The sequence below is a fragment of the Anabrus simplex genome, chromosome 5 (assembly GCF_040414725.1).
Source record: "Anabrus simplex isolate iqAnaSimp1 chromosome 5, ASM4041472v1, whole genome shotgun sequence".
NCBI lineage: Eukaryota > Metazoa > Arthropoda > Insecta > Orthoptera > Tettigoniidae > Anabrus > Anabrus simplex.
In genome coordinates, this window is record NC_090269.1 from 225,243,393 (window position 1) to 225,261,623 (window position 18,231).

Below are 18,231 nucleotides of genomic sequence, written 5' to 3' on the forward strand. Positions count from 1 at the left end.
GTAAAAAATGTCGGAATTGATTTTAGCTGCCTGTGGAGACTGGCTGCCACCTTGATAAATATTAAAATGTTTCGTTTACGTTGACAACCTGCACACTATGTACATGAAATAATGACATGATCAAATCAAGAAGTAGCTACAACACACTCTATAAGATTCAGATCTCTAAGTTTCTGTGTCCTATATATCAGTAAGAAACCTCATACAAACTATTTTGGAGTGATAAGTGACATGCCGGATACAATCTGAGTCAAGCCTGTCCATACCTTGTGTTCAGGTGGTTAACACAGGTGAATTAAAAATATCCTCCAATTGCATTGCACAGAAGTCCAATGGTATACCTGGAAGCAATCCTATGTTATGGATATTCTCCACTAACACTGTTTGAGCAAGCCCCAGACCTAATGAAGGGATATAGACTGTCATCCTTTGATCTAGTTAGGGAATCCTTGATCCATTCCTGTTATACTAGTCACCACCTGCCCGTACAGGGAATTCAGATTTTTGAAGCTATAGGATATCTCTCGGAAAAACATGTATGTTATCAGTACTAAAAGGAATGGGGGACTCAAAGACATGCATCAATGGAAATAATGCAGTTGTGTTTTGAAACAACAATGGTGAAGGGTGTAAAACTAACGTACGAGTAGTTGAAATAGTAGGCTATGCGAAGGCCTCGTGTTAACGGAAAACGGGACGCGTGTCACTGTCTTCAGTGTAGAAGGGCCTATTCTCCTAGGAAGGTAAATTTCTTAAATAATTGAAACGGGAAAAATTGAGGGGAACGCACTGATTCTGAATTTTGTAAGTGGTGGTATTTTGAATGAATAACGTTGTCTCATGGATAATGTTATTATTTTAGTGTTCCCTGTTTGGTGGTATTTGGTGTTCAGATGTAAAAGTTAAGTGGGATCTTGAGCACTGAAGGAAATAAGACCTTAGAAGAATGTTGGTTCATCATGATGAGAAAAATCTAAACAATAATTGTAATGAAGATACTTTGTTAAGAATGGACATGCCGGGCTGAGTTACTCAGACGGTTGATGCGCTGGCCTTCTGACCCCAACTTGGCAGGTTCGATTCTGGCTCAGTCCGATGGTATTTGAAGGTGTTCAGATACGTTAGCCTCGTGTCGGCAAGTTTACTGGCACGTAAAAGAACTCCTTCGGGAATACATTCCGGCACCTCGACGTCTCGAAAAACCGTAAAAGTAGTAAGTGGGACGTAAAGCCAATAACATTTTAAGAATGGACATACTGGATGAAGTGTAAAATAGCCTTCCTATTTAAGTCAAAGTTATATTACCTTGAAGATTGATGTAGTCGGAAAAAGTGGGAGAAGGATAGAGAGAGGATTGATGAAGTTAGGAAAAGAGGAAGAAGGATAGAAAGAGAGAGGAAGGGGCATTTCATTTTATTTTAAATAATAGACGTAGAGATGGCAGAGACTCGCCGTGCGATTTGAGACTTACGAAAGCTCTCAGGTCTTGAACTGAACATTACACAAATATAGCCGTGGTGTAGAGGTCAGCGAGTGCCCTGCATTTGATTAAGGATTAGTTTCAGTAATTTAATAAAGGCATTAGCCACGAACCTACTACGCTGGCGTAGCAAGGGGAGAGGTGATACTCCTACGTTGCGCGTCCCAGGTGGCGGATAGGGGGTCCTAAACGGCTTGCTGGCGTACTTGAGGAATATAAAATACCTCTCGCGGACCAAACACACAACCTCCTGTGGGTGGAGAACGCAGACGAAGAATACACCCACGGTATCCCCTGTCTGTCGTAAGAGGCGACTAAAAGGGGTGACCAAGGGATGATTGGATTAGAACCATGAAACTACTTGTGATTAGTACCACCACGCGGGGAACACAATGGGTCGCTATTACTTGCGCGTAGTACCAATATGTTAGGTACCAAATAGGTTTGTGATTGTTAGCAATCAGGAGCACCGTGCGTTCAGGCGTTTACGGTACCTGTGATTAGTAGCACTATATGATCGACACCAGGGTTCTGGCTTGCCTATGATTAGTACCCACTATACAAGAAACACCACGGGATAGTACGAGTCCCTGTGGTTAGTACACTTATGTGATGAAAACCATATGTTTGCGCTGCCTGCAAATGGCGCCGCTATGTGTGAAACACCATAGGTCTGTACTAGATGTGCGAATTGTATTACCTGTGAGTAGTACCATAATGTGTGGAATGCTGCGAGTCTACGATACTTTTGATTAGTACCGCACCATGTCAAATACCATGATTCTACTTTCCAAGTAATAAGTACCATTATGAGAGGCCGATGACCTATATTTTCGACCCTTTTAGCTTGCAAGCATCATCGATTCAGTATTGAGCTATAGAAGCAATCCCTTGGTCAGTATTACTATTGTTTTCGTGAGTTTCTGAGACTGAGGCATTGCGGGTCGGTTCCACTGATTGTTTTAACATATCCATCCGTTCATTTTTCGTCCTCACGCTGTGAATTCTGGTTAGTGGAGGATTTTGAATTTTTATTTTGTCATTGCATTTCGTCTCATTTCGTACTATCAGCGGCCGATGACCTATATGTTAGGCCCCTTAAAACAACAAGCATCATCATCATCAATAACGGCATAAGGCCCAGAACGTGGTTGAATTAACCTCCTTGACGTCAGATGAGTTGTCTGATATGAAATAAAGTGGGTCCGATTTATGGAGCAAATCAGTGCGGCTGAGTAATTCTTAAAGCTTTCGACTATATTTCATCCTAAATTGTCATACATGAGATTTGGTAGACATTACCTTTGCAAGCATTATTTCTTAATATGTTGCTCGTACAACTGATTTATTGCCTTTCCAACTAATTACTGAATGGTGTAACCGTAACTAATTATTACATGGTAATGGATGTACCCTAATTCACATAAACATTGAAAATATATCTTCTTATCATTCTTCCTAGCATTTTTTGTTATATGAGGTCAGCACTTTGAATTAGCCCAGTTTTAAGGCCGGATGTCTGTCCTGTACAGAGCTATTGCTTTCCTTTTGTATACACTCATGTTCATAAAAAAACAGAAAAACAGAACACCTTAATAGACTAGAAATAGGAAGTTCATATTCACACGACATGTTCAATAGTATAGTATAGAAACGATTAGCATTTAAGTCTCCTAGGTTCAGCATGTATCCTGTTGCCTAGTAAACACTGGATCCTCCATGGGCACTGATAAATTGTTCCATGCGTGTATGCATCGACGCGTATAAGGCGCGAATGGCATCCTGGGGTATAGCCATCTATGTTTCATTCACCTAGTTCCACAATTCATCTTTGGTGGTTTGCATTGGGTCACAGCGCCTCATCCGTCGTTTCACCATATCCCACACCTTTTTGATTGGTGACAAGTACGGTGATCGGACAGGCCAGGGCAACACTCTGACATCATGTGACAACAAGAAGGCACGTGTTCGTGAAGCAACATGTTGTCGCGCATTGACCGGCTGAAATTGGGCATCTGGGGGGTCGTGCAGAAAGGGTATGGCTACGAGTCGCAGGATATCATTTACGTAGGTCAAAGTGGTCACAGTACTCTGGACACGCACCAACTGTGATTTGTGGTTGCACCCAAAGGTATCCCACACCTTAAGGCCTTGAGTTGGCGCCGTATGTCTTGCGCTAATGCAGTCAATGTGATGCCTCTCCTCGTGTCTGCGGCGAACCAAAATGCGACTATCATTTTCAAACAAACAGAACCTGGATTCGTCCGAAAATACTATCTGCTGTCATTCCTGTCCCCAGTGACGTCTTTCCATACACCATTGCAGTCTAGTATGTTTATGCACATTAGCCAAAAGTAGGCGGAGAAGTGGACGACGCGTCAGTAAACCAGCCCGTAATGAACGGCGACGGACGGTCACTGCTGATAGTGTACGATGTGTTACACTGTTGCGCCGGTGGCGAGGAGGCCGCAGATCAGTCTTGCAATTCCATTCGGTTAAGGTGTCGATCTTGTCGGAGGGTAGCCTGGCTGGTGCGACCAGACCCATCTCGCCGTGTTATACGGCCTTCTGTGGTCAATTCTGTACACACCCGTTGCACTGCCGACACACTTCGTCCCACACGAGGAGTAATATCCCGGGTGGATGCTTTACGTTCTCTCGTGATAATAATGCGCCCTCCTTCAAGCTCACTTTTTTGACAGTACGGTTCACGCATACGTCTGCGAGGCATCGTGCATGTCTGCTCATGACACAATGATCCATTATCTTTGGTTTTTAGCGACAACGAGAGCCGCAGGCACATTTTACTAGTCGGTGGTCGTGCGCCGAGATATCGATATGGCCGACATGGTCAAAATGCTAACCATTTCTTCAGAACATACTAATGCACATGTCCTCCTTAGTCATATGATTCTTTAGTGTTCGTCCTATCGAACTATATGAACTTCATATCTCTAGTATTACATGGTATTCTGGTTTTCATGAACACGAGTATACAATGATGAGCAATTACTTTACAGATACCTGGTTAGTTGCGTGTAGCACTCCATTACAACCGGATGATGGACATGCGAAATGATAGGGACTCCACAAGGTACAGGAAGCGTGGGAAATTATACTGTTCCATGAACACTGTGCACTCGCTCGTAATGTGCAGAGTTTGTTCCGAGCGCATACGAACCGTAATATAACATTACTTGCATTGTTTTTAAAATGGAATTACAGTCTTGTTCACCATGTACTTACGATATTTCATGGATAATGTTATTATTTTAGTGTTCCCTGTTTAGTTGTATTTGCTGTGCAGATGTGAAGGTTACGTGGGAGCTTGAGCACTGAAGGAAATAATTCTGCAGGGCAGGGCCTCTCAAACGCACAAAATCTCACGCGTGCAAACAGCGGCGCAGAATTCCTGTGCACAGTGCATCGGTCCCGCTCGGCTCGGCTCGGACCAACGCTTCGTCTCTGGGGCGGCTCAACTAGGCTCAACTTACCTCGGATTTGGAGCGCTATGGAGCAACTGAGGAAGAGGGAGACAGGGGGAGCGAGCGAGACAGGCGTGGGGAAAGAGAGAGAGACAGCGCTATTGCTCCAAATCGAGGAGTGGGGGTCTGCACTCTGGTCAACCAAGCAAAATCGTATTTTGCACAGTGCATGCACCAGGCGCATGTACCCTGAGAGGCCCTGCTTTAGAGGAATGCTAGTACAACATGATGAGGACAATCTAGAGAAAAATTGTAATGAAGAGACTTTGCTAGGAATGTAGTGTAAAATAACTTGCCTTCCTATTTATGTCTAAGTTATATTACCTTGAAGATTGATGTAGTCGGGAGAAGAGGCAGAAAGAGAGAGAGAGAGAGAGGAATTGAGCTTAAATAATGTTCAAATTCTTTCAAATTCGCTTTGAGGAAATAGGATATATTTAAAAGTATTTAATTTCGTATCTTCCATGGGCTCTGCTATCTGTAGAATAAAAGTATGTTGATGGTCAAGAGCACGATAATTGTAAAGTAAACTCCGTCTGCTCACAAAGTCTTCCTTAGTCATATGATTCTTTAGTGTTCGTCCTATCGAATACCGGTGCATAAATAAACGATGATGCCTGTTAATTGAAAATACGTTTTCGCAAGAAACTGGAAATATCAAGAATTGTACGGTACGTTTCAGAGATATGTCATTTTAGAGTAAACGTAATATGAACTGCCTGAATTCCCCATCCGTGCAAGAGCGCTTTCGAAGTTTAATTTAATAACTTTTTTAGATAGTACAGGATTGCAGGAAGCCTTTGTTTGTTATAATATGAAAATGATTATTTCTTAGAAGCGTTCACATATACTTTCTCTCCTCAAAGAAGACTTTCTTCTTCTTCTTCTACATCAACTTCTTTCACCACTTTTTCCACATTCCGGTAAGGTTGAAATTTTGAACTGTGCACACATGTGAATACGCCCTGATCTATGACCGGATTCCCTTTTCGACCCCATCGCTATACAGGGGAATATATCCACTATTGCAAGTTCCTGTGGTGGTTGGTAATGAGGCATGTTTTGCGTTTATGAATAGATGCGTATTGAGGCATGCAAAAACACCTGGTCCTCAAGCTAGAGGAACCAACCGGACATGGTTAAATCCACGAACCGTTAGGGATTTGAACCTAGAACCCCACCAATCGAAGACCTCGATCCAGACCATTCAACTAATATCACTGTCCTATCTTCTTCTAGTAGGCCTATAAGATCTTTGTAGATACCGTACCCGTCAAGGTGGTTGAGGCCCCACCAGTCATCTTTAGAACACTCGGCAATAGACTGCCATCGAAGACCTCATAATAGAAAGACGGGGCAGTAAGTACTACGTTAAAACACCGGAAGAAATTAGGACGTCTGATGGGTGTTGCAATCTAGCGGAATTGGAGTGTTAACATAGTATTGTCCTGTTTTTGTTTGAAGTTTCCTCTTTAATTGTTGATGATGTACGGATCATATAGCTGCAATATTGAATAAGGATTATGGTGGATTAAAATTCCACAGTCAAATGTTTCGAATATGTTATTCCCTTGGATCTAATTTCCACGTCATCCAAATGTTGGTACTGCACCACAGTTACGATCATGGCTCCTACCTTCTCAGTCCTAGTTCTTTCCCTACCAGCGTAACAGAACGCTCTCTTTTGTTTCTGTGTTTTTAAGGGACTATCAAGGTGAGAATATTAAAAGTGTACCTTACTGGGCTGTATTCTGACATACTAAAACGAGAACCTAGCAGTTAAAAGATTGAAGGATTTCTACATTAACAAGTCAAGGTTAACAAGTGAATAAACCAAAACCATGTGGTCTGGTTTATTTATTTATATAATCGTGTCAGAAACATACATTATATCTTACAATAATATCAGAACAATAACAAATCTGGTTCTATAACCATTCATTATTTCTGATGATGGCAGGTAACAATGTGATTAAGCTCTACATATATACAAATTTAATTAAATGTGGTGTGACCATCATGCGGCTAATTCACATGCTTCTTTAGTAGCGTCGATCACATTCTGGAGAGAGCAAGTAGTTGAACACATGTTACAAACAAGAAGATGATTTTGCGTGGTTCCCCATTTTGACACCACTGAATGTTGCATCTGTGTCTTAATTGACGACGACGATGATGATGATGATGATGATGATGATGATGCTTGTAGTTTAAAGGGGCCTAACAACGAGGTCATCGGCCCCTAATGGTACGAAATGAAATGCCAACAAAAAATCAAAATCATCCACTGACCAAAAATAAGGAAATGTCATGAAGAATGAATGGATGGACATTAACCCCCAAAAAACAAAACAAAAGAAAACAAAAAATACACAAACAAAAAAAAACAGTGGATCTGACGCAAGAAAGGTAATAATTAATAGTATTAGTGACCAAGGGACCACTCATAAAGCATAATTCTGAATCGAGGATGCTTGATGTCTAAAGGGGTCCAATATCTGTGTCTAGGGCCCCACAGAATGGTACATGTCGCGAGTAAAGTTGAACCATGGTATTTGTCATGTTGGGGGACTAATCAAAAGTAGCAAAGACTCACGGTGTTCCACACAAGATGCTGCTACTCACAAGTATTGTACTTCGTACAGGTAACGCAGACCTATGGTGTTTCTCACACAATGGCGCCACTCATAGCCAACGCAAACCGATGAGTTTCCTCACCTAGGTGTACTAGTCACGTGTACCGGTCCTACGGGTTCCGTGGTGTTCCTCACATAGTGGGTACTAATCACAGGCAACGCAGACCCACGGTGTCGCTCATATAGTGGTACAACTCACAGGCAACGCTCAGACCCGCCCAAATATCCTGTGATTTGCTTATTATCCCAGCGCCGGTTTCGCTTTAGCGATCCTTATCTGGGCTGTTATGGAGAATAAGGATTAATAACGATAAATATAATGTTAGTTGATATTAATAATAATAATAATAATAATAATAATAATAATAATAATAATAATAATAATAATAATAATAATAGTTGGTATGGTTGTTGGCTGTAATTTATATGAAGTGCATTATTATTATTGCGTATTTGGGGAGCATGACTGAATGCCCTCGTGCCATGGCTGGTGGTATAGTTCCAGTAAATTTATGTTTCAAGGACAGGCGGCCGGGTCACCCATCCGGGTACTAGCCATGCCCAATGTTGCTTCACTGTTGAATTTTATCAGTGTAAGCGCCAGAGGGCCCTGTCAATGTTGTGTACGCAACAAATTTATTGCGTGTGCTAGTTGTTAGTTGCACTGTAATTTTGAACTAAATTGTACGTTTGACAGGTATTTAAGCATCGTTAATTGGCAGCAAAACGTAGTGCACCGCCTCGTCTCCCGCGACCAGTGCTTCATCTTAGATGTTGTATTGCAATTGTGGAAGTGAGGACTTTAACTGGGTTGTTCTTGCTCTTGGTTTGAGCTAGGGAGGGGATGGCGGGGGGGTCTGTTTAGGGCTTTTCAGGGTCTCGGCTACTCAGTCCACCGAGGAGGCCCTGAATTTGACTGGAGGTGATAGTGGAGTAGGCTAAGTATGAGGAGGATTAAGCTATTGCTTGGTAAGACCTGGGGGGGCGGGGGGTGCTGGGGGTGTGAGAAGAGGTTGAGGTGGGTTGGGTTGGGTGTTATGTGTTGTCTGTTGTTTCTGGTGTGTGAATTTGAGATGTTTCTGTTTAATTGCTTTCTTGAAATACGGGCAACCAGGGAACGACGCTGCGTGATTGCCTTGGCAATTCGCGCAGGTCGCCTGGGCCCGGGGTACCTGGCATTCGGAGTGGTGGTGTGGGCCACCACACCGGTTACATCTGGTTGCATTTTTGTATTTAGCGGCATGGTGGTTTAGTTGGAGGCAATTATAACAGAGAATTGTTAATGATGGGTGAGGGGGTCGAGGTTGGGTTTTGGTTCGGATGTGATTTGGTTCCCTTTGTCTTGCTGGGGAGGTTTTTTGGTTCAGGTTTCTGTTTTGAGGCTGGGTACTGATATGGGCTGATTGGGTTGATTTGTGTATGGAGAGTGGGGGTGGGAGGGGTGGCGGAATTGGGATGGTTTGTGTATCCATGTCCTGGGTATCAGGGGAAGTTTGCGTGATGGTACTGATGGTAGGAGGGGGATGCTTGATGTCTGCAGCAGCTTGGCGGTCGGCTTCATTGGTTGCATTGTTCTGATGTATATTCTTGCTATCGGCGACAGGGGCTTCGTCCATTGTAGAGTCGTCAGAAGTAGCATCTATTTGAAATGTGGTGGTGGCAGTAGTTTGGGTTTCTTGATCTGCGGTGTCAGGTGGAATGGTGACTTGCTGGTTGATGTCCCCGTTCAGTGGATTGATAATGATTGGGGTCGTAGCATTAGTGTGCTTCAGTGCACGAAGTATCTGGGGTATTGACTTATTACGTCTTGGAGTGACCAGTAGAAGGTTGTTATGGGATTCTTCGATGACAGCTATGTGTTCATCGAAGATTGGCATGAGGGCGCTGATGATAGTTTTTCTTGACATAGGTACTGGATCTGGATATGATAGGTTGAAGATGAGGACCATACACTTCTGCGAGACTGGGAAGGTGGTGTTCCCTCGAACACAGAAAAGTGGGACTGAGTAGTCAACTTCTTCATTATCAGGTGCTGGTGCTCAGACCCGCGATGTTGCTCACATGGGTACGACGCACGGGTACTGCAAAACCCCCAGGCCAGGCTCTATACTGCTACTAATCACAAACCTATTTCATACCTAATATAGTGGTACTACTCGCAAGTACAGGCAACCTATGGTGTTCCCCGCGTGATGGTACGAATCAAAAGTAGTTTCATGGTTCTAATTCAATCATCCCTTGGTCGCCCCTTTGAGTCGCCTCTCACGGCAGGCAGGAGATACCGTGGGTGTATTATTCGTCTGCGTCCCCCACCCACAGGGGGTAAAGAGAGAGAGAAAAGAAGAAGAAAGAAGGGATCCGTCACTTAGAAAGATGAAGTAACGGACGAAGAAAGGCAAGGGGCACGAAGGGCGTGAAAATGAAAGACTTCCTAGGCCTCGAATGCTCTAGTACCATCCGGGTCAGAGAAGAACAAGAGTTGACCAAGGGAGGTCGGATAGGATAGACGAAAGTGAGAAGCCTCGCACAAGTAAGTGGAAGCAATGCCAAGACTCAGCTAAGGACCCCGTGGTCGCCAATCCACACTCCCAAGTTGAGAGCCCCTAGGGCCCCTGTTAGTCGCCTCTTACAACAGGCAGGGGATACCGCGGGTGTATTCTACATGTGCGTCCCCCACCCGCAGGGTGTTGTGTCTTAATTAAGACCATGGTTGTCTCCTTCACAGTCCTAGTTTTCTCCTATGCCATCATCACCGGAAACCTCAATGTGTTACTGTATGTTGAATCCACTGCTGCCGGACTGAAGAGCTCGCATAGAGCACTGGCCTTTCAAGTTGATGGGTTCGATGCTGGGTCATTCTCGTGGTATTTGAAGGTGCTCAAATAAATCAACCTCATGTCGGTGGATTTACTGGAACGAAATATATTTCCTATGGGACAAAATTTTGGCACCTTCTCGTTTCCGAAAACCGTACAAGTTGATGGTGGACGTAAAAGTTATAACATTATCAATCCTATTATAAAAAGTAATAAGATGTATCCACTTCCTTCTCAGTCATAGTTACTTCCTACCTCTTCGCAGTCGGAAAGCTCCATGAGTTAGTGCAAAGTTAAACCGCTAGCAAAACAGGAGAAAGCAGACATCGACAATGGTAATGAGTCTGCCTCGTAGAGTATTACCGGCACTTCATGGAGATAGATAGAGGCCACATTTTGGATCTCGGTGAAAGCAGGTAGTTCTATCGTGCTAATGCCACACATGTGAGCCAATTAGATGGCACACTGACTCGATGTTGGAACAAATGGGTACTTCAAGGCAACACACAGGTTTTGAAAGTTATTGTCGAACAGAGCAGACAACGCCAAGGAGGAATCATTGTAATAACATGAATCATCGGACGTTATGATAATAATAATTTTATTGGTTTTACGTCCCACTTACTACTTTGACGGTTTTCCGAGATGCCGAGGTGCCGGAATTTTGTCCCGAAGGAGTTTCTTTTACGTACCAATAAATCTATCGACACGAGGCTGCCGTATTTGAGCAACTGCAAATACGACAGGACTGAGCCAGAATTGAACCTGCCAAGTTGGAGTCAGGAAGCCAGCGCCTCAACCGACCGAACCACTCAACCAGTTCACACGTTATGATATCTGCGCCTGTCATCCAAATTGGACTCTGCAAAATACCTGAGGACATCCCGCACCGTGTCTCGGTTGCTAGTACCAGACAGGCTACAACTCCATCCCGTACGTATAAATTCGTTAACACCAGAGCAGTCCGCAACTAGGAGGTAAACACTAATGGCGAATGGTGTTGAATCGTTATGCATTACTGAGCATGACCATCGTGTTGTAGAGTGGTATCAATGGGAGCAGAAGACTAATGTTGTGGACGGTGGTGTCATCATGGAGTGGTAAGTCTGTGACATCCAACATTCTTGCACCTAAAGAGACTGCACTTTGGTATTGTTTCTCAAATAGACGAACGATCGTCATAACACAAACATATTTCCACGGATTTGCTGTGCTTCTTAAGGTACTTATTGACATGGTCTGCAATGTCTTCTAATTTCTTATCGATAAAACATGATCAGCTCGGATATCAGTTCCGACCCAGGGAAGAATATTTGAGAAGTTACAACGGTTGTGGTTCGCTTTGTCTCAGAGTTCGAATCAGCCCCAAGGGAATGCTACAGCCTTCTGACATGATATAAGCAGTAGTCATCTGTTTTGCAGTTTAATGACTTTTGAAAATGGACAGATTCTTTTATATTATTTCCCCAAGGTGCTTAACGTTTTTGACAGTGAGTGTACTTACACCCCTCATAATTTTGTATGGTACGATGTTGGTAACGTTTCCGTAGTTGTTATCGACAGTCTGAGAACCTACTTCACATTTCGTTTAGCTACCATTACCAAAATTATACAACAAAATAAAAGACGTTTTCGATATATTTTGGGTTTAAAAATTTGACGAAAGTTAAACACAATTATTGTATAATCCCTATATGACGAAGTGACATAAAATAACTTATCATAGATTATTCTTTCCATCAACACCTAATATTTATGTACACGATAGGCAGAATAATATATGTGCTAGTGATGCGAAGCAAGCAACTGATAGTGTGGTCTCAGGGCCTGCTATAGTCAGTTTAGTAATTTAATGCCTTTTAACTTGTTCATGCGGCTACGACATACTGTCACAGTCACTAAATTTAATTAACTCACTTGGTCAGGAATCGCATATCTCTGGAAAAGTTATCTTTTTCCTTTCCCATTCTCTTGTCAACCAACAGACATTGGAATATTTCATTAATATAATTCGTTGGCACAGGCAGACGTAATATGAGCGGTTGATTAGCATCTAACTCTCAACCTATACCATGTGGGATGGAATATTTATGGGGGTAAGTGAGAAGCTACGCCTATAGAATCATGAAATATTCGAAAAGAGATTGTATGAAGCCAAAAGGAGGGCCAGATTTGATCCAGTAACCCCTAACACTTAGATAATTCGAAGAAATGTTTTCAGAACGATATATTAGAATTATTCCGTTGACTTTCATAAGGAACACTACAACTTCTGTTGTATTAAACTGACATCAAATAAAGTACACAATATGATCACTGTGTTCTATTAGAAAATTTAAGAATTATGAACTCGAAATTGTGAGAAAAACAGTGCAGCACTTACTCATTATGAACTGATGTCAGCTTGAAAATTTTGTGTAAAAATTACTTCTAACACCAAGTTTTCCGACCGAATTGAATAGGCAGAAACTGCTACACATATGAAATAGTGTACATGCACTTAAGAAAAAATGTCCATGCCCCTTCTGAAGCAGTATTCATCTCGGATCCTGAAGACAAGTATTTACTGTTCTAAATGTGGGATGACGGGTTAATCTCAGTTAGTGAAATTGTATTATTTACCCTCATCACAACAAACCATACATTTCCCGTTAGTTATCGGTTTCTGATAAGAAAAATACACCTGAGATTGGTGTATAACTTAGAGGTATCTCTCTTTGCGTACCATGTATTAGCCATGTTAGCACCAAAGCCCACATTCATGGGTTCACATTCAAAATATCAGCGGAATTTTAACGCTGTTACCTTACGAAATGTGTATTAATTACAAGTGTATCTTTCCTAACTCGTCGACTAACTTTACAAACGTATAAAACTGCATTTAACTTGAAAAATCTGAAATATCTGCATTCATTAAATAAAATACACACTCTTCGGACCTTGTACTCACACTTACTTGTTACCTGCTTACTTACACACACGTTATTTGAAGGGCGCCAGCTGTCACTCAGTACAGCAATAATAGAATGAGACTCTTGACCATCTCTAGGGTGTGGGGTAATAAGCTTACTTTTGACAACATACCATATAAGTTCTGGGAAAAGGAGATTGGCGTTCGGTTTCCCCATTAATTTTGAGTTAAAATATTTTACTGTCAATGAAATGAAACTATGAATTCGTTTGATAGAACAATATATATTCTTTAAATAATATATCAAAAAATAGTGAGTCTTGTTGCGATAAAACAGATGAAAATATGAAATTATGACATTGCAATTGAAAGAAACTAGGCATGAATTTGAATTCTTCTTGACCGGACATTTAACAATTTATACGAAATATTTCCCTCACTGATTCACTTGACTGTACCTTCAACACTTTTTGTGTAATTACGACGTATTCCTTTGATCTGGTGTTTACTGTAGATGTGTCACGCCTAACTTGGTGATACATCCTTGTGACTGCTTCTTCTCCATATCATCTGACTTCTTTGTAAGTCAATATGGTATGACCTCTTGGCAGGTCCAGGGTTGCCCTCTCTGACTTCATGGTAAGCCCTTGCGTCCGTGTCTTCAACTAAGTGACCAACTAACTAATGGCTCACTGAGTCTTCACCATCTCTCGTTCTCTTGATCTAGTAGACTTCTTCACTGTACTGCATCCGTATAACTAATGACTGACGCTACAATATGCACCCACCTTTTATAGACGTTGGTTGACACAGCTACGTAATCTCCAGAAATAACAATGACATACTCCCACCTACGCGACAGATATTACAGACAGTGGTGAAATAGCCCTGGGGCGGCTGACTCGCTGAGCGTATATCCTAAATAAATACGATGACATAGCCATGGAGTGGCGATGACATGGCAGAATCGCCAGTGGTATCGCAATATAACAACGTCACTTCCAATCTCTGATATATACAACAATTCTCACTGTACAGGTATTGAGTGGTATTCTACACATACGTATATATGCATACATCTAAGTACAATCTTGCAAGCAACAGGCAATTGCAAAATCGAATTGAATAAAACGGATAATTACAATAATAGTAACAATATCACAGATAACATAATAATACGGACATAATAATAATAATAATAATAATAATAATAATAATAATAATAATAATAATAATAATAATACAGATAAAATAATAAAAATACAGATATCATCTTGTAACGGGATTTGAACCGTTACACAAGAAATACGTTGCATATATTTTCTCACTTGCGTTGTTTCTTGGGATGTCCTGCTCGGTTTGCTAATTTAATGCCTTTTAACTTTTTACAGCATAGATCAGTCGTAACATGGAGCAAATACACGCCGTATTATACAGCTAAAACTGGACAAACAGTGATCGAGAGAGGGGAAAACAGTTGTGAAACTTCTCATGATAAATACGGCGAGTGATGAAATTAATATCTGAAAATAGCAGGTTGTTATGGTCATTTATTACTCACTGAATAATGAAATCACATTGTTAATGATAGCTCTGCAATTAATAAAACATGCATTTTGTGTTGACAACGAACAGACCTAGATGGATTCCCATGACCCTCATACGTGTGCAGTGATAAATTTGTAGAGCAATGCTGTCGATATGCTTTGGGCCAAATTCATCGAAATAAATCAAAAAGCTTGGATGATAACTGGAAGTATGTTTTCAATCAACAAGTAGATGATTCTAAATCTCACAAAAATTACATATACTTTTACAGTTTATTTTGTGTTTCATTTAGCGTATGGCTGTTAGTGCTGAGAATTTTTGAGGACATGTTCGGCTTGCCTCGTGCAGGTCTTTCTATTTGACACCCATAGGCGAGCAGTATATCTGGGTGACATGATGATTATGATGACGAGGTTGGAAGGGGATGAAATCCGGTGTCAGTACATAGCCTACTGCTGTCAAATAACACAAAGGTATCTTCTCAAGCCTTAAAATCCTCGTTCGACGGACCAATCACCATCTACAGCGGCATATGCCCTCATCCCATATGAACAATGCGGACAGGTTTGGAATTGGTTCTAGAATTTTGTCACACAATCTACTGATTAGAAATTGTGTACCGTCATCTATTCCACCTTGCTGAACAACATTCTGATGATGAATTTTCTCTCACCAACGGGACTTGAACTAGCTAATAACGGTATTAGATCATATAGATTTTATGCTTTAACGATCGTGGCAACCAGGTAGGCTATGTTTACAGTAATATTACAAAGCAATGTAATATCCGTACAGGCCATGAAGGCCTTTTAGGGTGGAAGGCAAAGGCTTTCACTATCCGTAACCACTTTGTGGGGTAGAATTCCTAGCTCTACATCCCGCTCCCTTTTCCCCCACGAATTAACCTTGTACTCATTTTTGGTGTAGGCTGAGTGAACCGCAGGGACAAATGCACCTCCGGAAGTGTAAATCTCGTTTCTTAAATTTTACAACTTCCTGACGGGGAATCGAAGCCGCATTCTTCAGGGAGAAACGAACACACCTTTAACGCCACGGCTAGGCAACACCACCTACAGTGATACTACTTACTACGCCCTTCCTGCGTCCAAGATGGGTCACGTAAAAGAAATACCGAACAGTTCCTCAGGGTTGTCGATTGTATAGTTATTTTACTTGGGATAAGAAGATAACGCCGATAAGCCGAATAATATATTACCTGCCGGTTGACTTGATGGACGTCTCCATCCGACGTATCATCTTATATGATTACCCAAATGACTCATTGCCTTAACATTAAGGTATCTTATATTACTCTGGTAACCCATAAATATTGTAAGACTCAACTAAAACTCAACCACGAATATTTATTAAATTTAGAGAAATCTTAGAGTAAAGTGAAAATATGAAATTACAATTAAAACTTAATAGATTCGTAAACATCTATTGGGTTAAAGTTATTTGTCAATGATAACATTTTTCATCATTATCTTGTCAGTCATCATCGAAAAGTGCTAACATTCATCATATCTACAATATTCGTACATAAAACTGAAAATATATGCAATTTGAGTATGGGAAAAAATTCGTTATATAGAGTTATTCCATTATTTTCTAGCTAACATTGTCTGTCGCCAACGGCCGTAGCCGTGTTGAAACACCGGATCCAGTGAGATCTCCGAAGTTAAGCAACATTGGGCATGGTCAGGAGTTGGATGGGTTGCCAAGCGCTGTTGTGGGCGGTAAGGGAATGGAGGATCGGAAAGGAACTGGCCACCCTACCGCACAAAAACTCCGGCTCAGGAACACCTCTGCGGAGGTTCGGACCTGCTTTCTGGCAGAATAACCCTTACCTACCATTGTCTGTCCATTGCAAAATTCTTACTTCTCCTTAAGGCACTTCGTTAAAATGATATTCAACAAGTTTTAGGTTCGATTATCTCATGATATTTGTTGTATCTCAGCAAAAGTATCAGAAAAAGTGAAGAGTTTTTTGTAGGCTTCAGCACAACTTTGCTTTAAAAATCAATTAAATTACCATAACACTCAAAAATATATCTTAAATTAATCTTCATATATACACTAGAGTAATCATTAGGCCCAGCAAGGTATACTGAATCCTAAACGAACCTAAAATAATTAATATTTTATGTGATCTCGCGTAAAAATAATTAAAACATTTAGGGAAATATAATTCTGGAAGATACTGTACGATATCACCTTATCCAAATCCTTATATACAGTAGCAGTCGTCTTTCATACCCATATAAGTATGCCATAATGAATTTAAAATAATATAACTCTTCAGAAGAAATCCTACGTTACGATGTCCAAATGCATGAATATTCGTTTTCATGGGGCTATGTTTTGATGATATGACCATAGTTTAATATTCCATGAAGTTTAAAATCTGTCTCAATCAACCTAACACATGGGGTCTAGACAAAAATAAAATATTGTTCTATCACGAACACACATGATCCTACCTTGCGTCAATCGAATCATCATTCATTTCAAATACTCACTCTTCTTTTATTTCAACGTAGCATATATTACTTTTTAATACACACTTTATTTATTTCATACGACATTTCGATACCTTCCTCAACATTCATTTAATTTCATATCTCCTCTTATTATTCTCAACTCTTCACAAGTAACCGCTCTTGACGCATATGTCATTTTCTTCTTGTCTATTCTCATTATCGGATCAATGTCTTCTCAGATCGAATCTATATCTCTTCTGTCTGTTGACATTTCCATAACTTGTGACATCCTATCTTATAGTAGCCATGTATTTCCTTCATGCAATATTAAGCTATATCACCTATATACATTCTTATTAGCCTAGCACTTAGAAACTATAGTGTCATAAAATATTCTTGTCATAAATTCTCATCTCCTATGGCATAACATTCCTTGGAGAGAATATCCCAATATTCTTGAGAATAGGGGTTTGGTTAAATTGCTTTAGAACACTATCTACTCCCTTTCTTTCAATATATTGAGAAATCACTCTCGAGAATCTAACATATTAAGCTTATGTTGAAGATTAAAAATGGCACAATAACAAGATTTTGATTAAAATAAACTACTCTAAATAACATCTACTAAGCTACATGATTTTTATTTGAGAAACGTGTATCTTTTCCTTCGCTTCAGGGACGATTTATGTCTTCTTCATTCTGCGTTGTCGGGAGCGGTCATCGTACTGCGTGGCTGGTTCTGCAGCGCTGTTGGCCCATTACGGTTTAGCTCAGGTCACTCCAGGTAGTTTGCGCCCATCTTCTTATACATTCATCATCGTTTCTTCTTGCTCAATTACAGAAATGCAGAAAATCATATGTGAGATCAGTTG